Source organism: Oryctolagus cuniculus, chromosome 6 (assembly GCF_051225735.1).
Source record: "Oryctolagus cuniculus isolate XC-2025 breed Fujian yellow rabbit chromosome 6, ASM5122573v1, whole genome shotgun sequence".
NCBI classification, from domain to species: domain Eukaryota; kingdom Metazoa; phylum Chordata; class Mammalia; order Lagomorpha; family Leporidae; genus Oryctolagus; species Oryctolagus cuniculus.
In genome coordinates this window covers 117,918,764-117,925,000 of record NC_142872.1, presented here as the reverse complement: position 1 = coordinate 117,925,000, position 6,237 = coordinate 117,918,764, and positions in this window count along the sequence as shown.

The window sequence follows — 6,237 nt, the reverse complement described above, 5'->3', positions numbered from 1 at the left end:
AAGCCAGAAGCTGGCAGACTTGAAGAACAGAAATGGGACATATGGAAACAGCTCTCTTATAAGAAGCGCTTAGTATCTTTGTGACGTTTTAGCACAAATGGAAAAGCTGGAAAAATAGGAAATGCTTTCCATTTATATGAAAGATCTGAACAAAATCCGGAGACTTCTAAGTAGTGGATATCATTTTTTGTAAAATTGTTAATAATGTATTTGATAATATTATAAAAGACTGTGTCTGGCACGGAAGAACGTTGAACTGTTTCCCCACATAGGGTGGGAAGAAAGCACAAAAAAGTGCTGTCCTGTGGCGGGGTCTACATCCTTATTCTGAGGGGAATAAATGTACATTTCCGTAAACTATCCTTGGTCAGTCTATTCTCAGTCACGCTGGGGAAAGTGGATCTGATAAATGCAGGGAATGCATTTTCCCATTTTACCTCTCCAATCACATACAGAGGGTGGAACCAAGGAAATGGCTTCTTCCCTTTTGGAATTTTCAGGTTCAAGAAGCATTTGTGGGAACATTTTGGGATTCTACATGGGGAGAATGTGAGAACGCCTTAAGACCACGATGATACAGTTGACTGCCTTCTATCATCATCATAACATTCGAACTGCAAGCAAACTTGGATGTGGGTGTTCTAGTGGTGGAGCTCTGTACTCTGCTGATAAGAAAGAGACAAGTCCCGTAGGGGAAAAGGGGACAGTGCAAGAACACACTGCTGGGACTCCATGGCAGTGCCTTCATAAATCAATGGCAACTGGAGCCCTTTTCAGCACCTAATGCAGGGCCAAGCATCCAGTTAGCACTCAATAAATATTAATTGTAATTACAACTGCGAGTCTGCAGCTAGAATAACGCGGTGCCAGTTTTCCCAGAAGAGAACAAATTGGCTAGAGGAATAGAAAATACAATGGGAATTATTTAACCTCAGGCTGGAGGAATGAATTGGAAGGGAAAGATGAAACCATGTGCAGCTTGATCAGATGGTGATCAAGTGATAGTGTTACCCCTCTTTACACATGTTGGAGGATATAATGCCAAAGGGGTGACGGACTTGATTGGATCACTATGTTGGCAACGGCTGTTGGTGACAAACACACAGTTAATCACTCCATGTCTCTGTCAATTTGTTCATGTAGGACATCTCAGCCATGCGATAGAGACTGCTTTGGAATTTCAAGCTAGTAAACAGCCCATAGCGAAAATAGTAGATGGTCTGGATTTCAAAGTCTCTCTTCTGACCTCTTAGAACAGTCCCAGCTTCTAGGTAGCCACATCCACTTCATCTTCTCAATGCTCTATGCACCTGCAGTTAGGTCTCCCATCTCTTATCCCAGATCTATGCCACAAACAATCTCCCTTGTTTTATCATAGTACTTTCTTCATCAGATCATATCTTCCTTTTTACTTAAAAATCCATAAAGACCTCTCTAAATCCCCTAAATCAAGATGAGGCCAGCTCATCCTTGCTGCCTCTGAACCAAATTCTAGGCATGTACCCAGGGGCCACTGAGTCTGCAAGTCCCTGAGGTACTCAGCAGGACGGAGTTGGGGACACCTGGGATCTAGGAGACACTGTCTCATTGCACAACTACCATACACCTGGAAAAGACTGAGACAAGTGGTAGACACTGATTTAGATTCCCTTCCACTTCTCTGTAGCATGTTGATGTAACAAACCACTTGAAAGGAGCCAGTGATGATAACACAGACTTACATATAAAGGGTAAAGGGATGAGCATTTGGTGCAGCAGCAGTGAGGAATTCCACTTGGGATTCCCACATCCCATACTAGAGTGATAGGTCCAAGGCCTGGCTCCACTTCTCACAAAACTTCCTTCTAATACCCTGGGAGGCATCCGGTGATGACTCAAGTGGTTGGGTCCCCATTGCCCATTTGGGACCCCCAGATAACACCCCAGCTCCCACTTTCAGCCTGATCCAATCTTGGCTGTTGGGGAATGATCCAGCAGATAGAAGCTCTCCTTCTCACTTTCCCCTTCACTCTACCTCTTCCCCCTCACTCTCTCTCCCTCTTTCCCTCTACCCCCCACTTCCCTCCATCTCTCACTCTCCCCTTCATCTCTCCATCTCCTATGTCTCTATATCTCTTGAATAAATGAAACAAATAAAAATGTATTTTTTTAAAAAAGATCTCTGGGCGCCACTGCTGAGCTACAGCATCACAATACCTAGGGAGATGTTTGTGAACAAGACCAATCCTTATCCTTCTAGGGCTTATATTCTGGTAAGTAAGAAACAGAAACCTGTAACTGGATAATGAGGGGTCATTATTGATACTTGCTAACAAGAAACATTAAGCAGGATAGGGGAATAGGTAGTGACGGTCTTGCAGATGACACTACATTAATTTGGATGGTCCAGGAAGGCCATTCTAAGGGAGTGATATTTAAAAAGAACCCTGAATTAGGTCTTTGGGACATTCTTGTTTTCTTCTAAGCAAGATGCAGTCACATTTATTGGACACTGATGGTAACTTGTGAAGCCATGTTTATCCACACACTATTTGGAGACCTAAATCTATTTGACTAGAGATTTGGGGCAGGCAATGATCAGCAGGGAGAAGGGGCTATGAAGCCTTCCTAACCAGTTTGGTTAATAACTCAATCTGGGGGCCGGCACTGTGATGCGCTGGGTTAAGCCACCATCTGCAGCACTGGCATCCCATGAGTGCCAGTTCTAGTCCTGGCTGCTCTACTTCCAATCCAGCTCCTTGCTAATGTGCCTGGGAAAGGGTCCAAGTCCTTGGATCCCTGCACCAAGGAGACCAGGAAAAAGCTCCTGGCTTTGACCTGGCCCAGCCCTGGATGTTGTGGACACTTGGGGAATGAACCAGCAGGTGGCTCTCTCTCTGTCTCTGTCTCATCCTCTCTCTCTGTAAGTCTGACTTTCAAACAAATAAATATTTAAAAAAAAAATAATTCATTCTTAAGGGCTCTGAAGTTGCTTCAGGGAAGACTCTCAAGAGGAGAAACACAAGAATGAGACAAGAAGATGCTGAGAAAAAGAGGATGTGAAGGGAAACATTCCCTTCAGAGGTGACTCCATGAATATAGGCAGACATACTAGAACCAGTGCGACCTGTGAGAAGAAACGCACTGCAGAATTTCGTTGAAAGATAGGAAATAAGGTAGTGTTTCCCTCTGGTTGGCAGTTTCATAATAATACTCTTTCTTAGGATACTGATGGTGGTTTGGTTTTCTTGTTTTGTGCAAAAAGTCTACCAGGAAGCCAGTGATTCTTTGCTTACTTGCAACTGAGGTCAATATTATCTGTGTCAAGAAGAAAGATATTTGTATTCCCTACTAAACTTGCTGCAAACTCTTGTTTTAGGTGTGGTGCGCTGCAATTTAAAACCATGCTTCAAAAGGTGAGATGAAGAATAGAAAGTCTGTAAAACACAAACAGCAGCCTTTTACAATTCCACTTATTACAACTGTGCATTTTGCTGACAAAGTCACAGACAGTAAAATGAAGGCAAGTGCAAACTGGCCATTTTGATAGCAAGTAATACATTCTTTTTGCTCTGTTAGCAAAGATTGAAAAATGTTAGCAAGGTAATTTCTACTGTTTTACTATGCAATTTGTTCTCCATAAAGTGAATGTAAGGCAATAACTATCCCTGAATTTTGTGGAATGAATTGATTATAAGAAATGCACATAGACCCACACACATACAATGCATACACAAATATATACATGTCTCTGTATGAGATATTTGAATTTACATCATTTGCAAACTCCTTTCAGAGAATGTTCTTACAATGTCATCTAGATGAATTTAATAACTCATCTATAGCTTAGAGGCAAAAATATTAAATTCATTACAAATATGCTTTTAAAAGTTCTGAGGTTGATAATCCAGGGCTGGAACAGAAACTACCAGTATCGTTGAAGCTCAGGCAACAACTAACACATAAATAACTCAGCTTTTTTCAAGCCACACTCATTGGAACTCTGAACTAGAGTCATTAACAGGCACCCCATGGGAGACAGTGTAGAAGTATTCAATGACTGACATATGGATAATATTATAATTTATATCCCCAAAAGGATACAAAAAGTCTAGCATTGGAATAATAAGCTAGTTTTGTGTACTCAAACATCCCTCAAGCTTATTTGCACAATTTTATAGGCACTTAATTCACATGTTTTTATCATGTATTTTTCTCTGTTTTCTATCACATTTCTCATAACCATAATTTCACATAGACATCAACTTAACCGTTTTCCCCTCTTTTTCCCTTATAAAACCTCAAGATCAGCTCTTTCCCACCTCCAACGGCACACCTAATGTATCAATCTTCCCCAAATTAAACTCTAAAAAGTAGGTGAATTTAGAAGCCTTTGAGAGTTCCATTGTTGTGTTAGTCCATGTAGGTTGCTAAAACAAAATACTTTAGTCTTGGAATTAACAACATAAATTGCTCATAGTTCTGGAGGCTGGAAAATCCAAGATGATATCATATCTATCATACCTAGTGTCTCTTGGGCGCTCACTCTGCTGTGTAGGTGGTACCTTCCATGTGTCATCCCATTGTGGAAGGGGCATACACTCTCCTGGTCAGCCTCTTTCCTAAGAGAACTAATCCCATTCATGAGTGGATCCCTCCAGACTTAATCAATTCCCCAAAAAAGGCCTCATCACCTAATAAGTTACATTGGGGATTTAGTTTCAACATAGGAATTTCAAGAGGACATGTTGAGACCGTAGCAATTGTCTTCAGAATAAAGGCTGAACATCACCAACTGAATTCACGGCTGCTCCTAGATCCCACTGTTCTCAGCAATCATCCTTGCCAGCCACACTCTGCTAGCTTTCTCCTGATCGTCTGCCTTTGTCCACAGCCCCTTTACCATAGAATGTTCTCGATGGTCCTCTCCAATGGGAAAAGTTCCCATTGGTCCCCCAACCCATTATCCTCTGCTGCAGCACAAGCAGTCACTCCTTTCTCTGAGCTCTTCACACTGTACCCTTTCTGCTTCTCTCTCTACCATGAGCAGTTAGACAGTTAGGAGCTAGCGTGCTCAAGGGCAGTGCAGGGCAGGAATAATTTCCCACATCTGCCTAACTGTATGAACTTGGGTAAGATACTTAACCTCCCTTTGCTCCAAATCATCTTTGGAACTAGATGCGGCTATACCATGAATTTACAATGAATGCATACTTAACATTTCGTAGGTTCATGCTTTGCATCTCCAACCACCTTATAAGTGCTCTTTAACCCTCTCTTTACTCCTGGTGCTTAGCGTCTTAGAATTCAACAAGTGAATACTCTGTGGTCTCCATTATACCCATTCTGTAAATTTTATTTGCATATACATGGGTAAGAGCAAATACTTCACCACTGTCCAGCAAAGATGGAAAGATGCTATCAGCTGTAAGATGCCTTGGATTTCAGATATGCTAAAGTCCAAAAGAGGGTGTTGACCCATAAAAGAAATGTTATACCATCCATGTTGTTCAAAATGAACTCTTGAACTCATACAATTGAACTGTGCTTATCGAGGCTAGGATGGGAGCCGATGGGTAAAGGGGAGAAGCTGGTTAAGGGATGTGAAGTTTCAGTTGAGTGCGAGAAATAAATCCTGGCCTTTTATTGCACAGCACAGTTGATTTTATTTACTAATAATATATGCTTAAAAATGGTTAAAACAGAATTTTAATTTTTTTCAATACAAAGATAAATAATTGAAGTGATATATATGCTAATCATCCTGATTTGATCATTCCATAATGTATACAATGTGTTGAAACATCGTATTTTACCCCTTAAATATATACAATTATAGTCAATTAAAAATAAACAAAAAATGAGGCTCAGACAGATCAAGTTACTTCCTCTTCATTGTAATGCTAATGTGCAGAAAAACTTCATATTGTCCCAGGACTGGTTTTGAGGCTTTATCATTATATGGCAAACAACTCTCTTCAACTGAATGCCTTCAAAATGTAGGAAATGAAAAAATGCATTGCAGCTTCAAAACCTACGTAAAAGAGCAGTTTTCAAAAGGGATGACTCTCCCTGAGCAATCTTAAAGCCCAGCCATGTTCCCCAGGACTCAGCATTGGGACCTTGGAGGCAAAAGCCTCATTAGCAAGTTTTATTCTCCTCTGGTATCAAGAGAGAAAGCTAGCCTCTAAGAACTATAGCCTCAGGTGCACATCTGGCGTGGGGATGGAGAATATAGAGAAAGATGGAGTTAGTCCA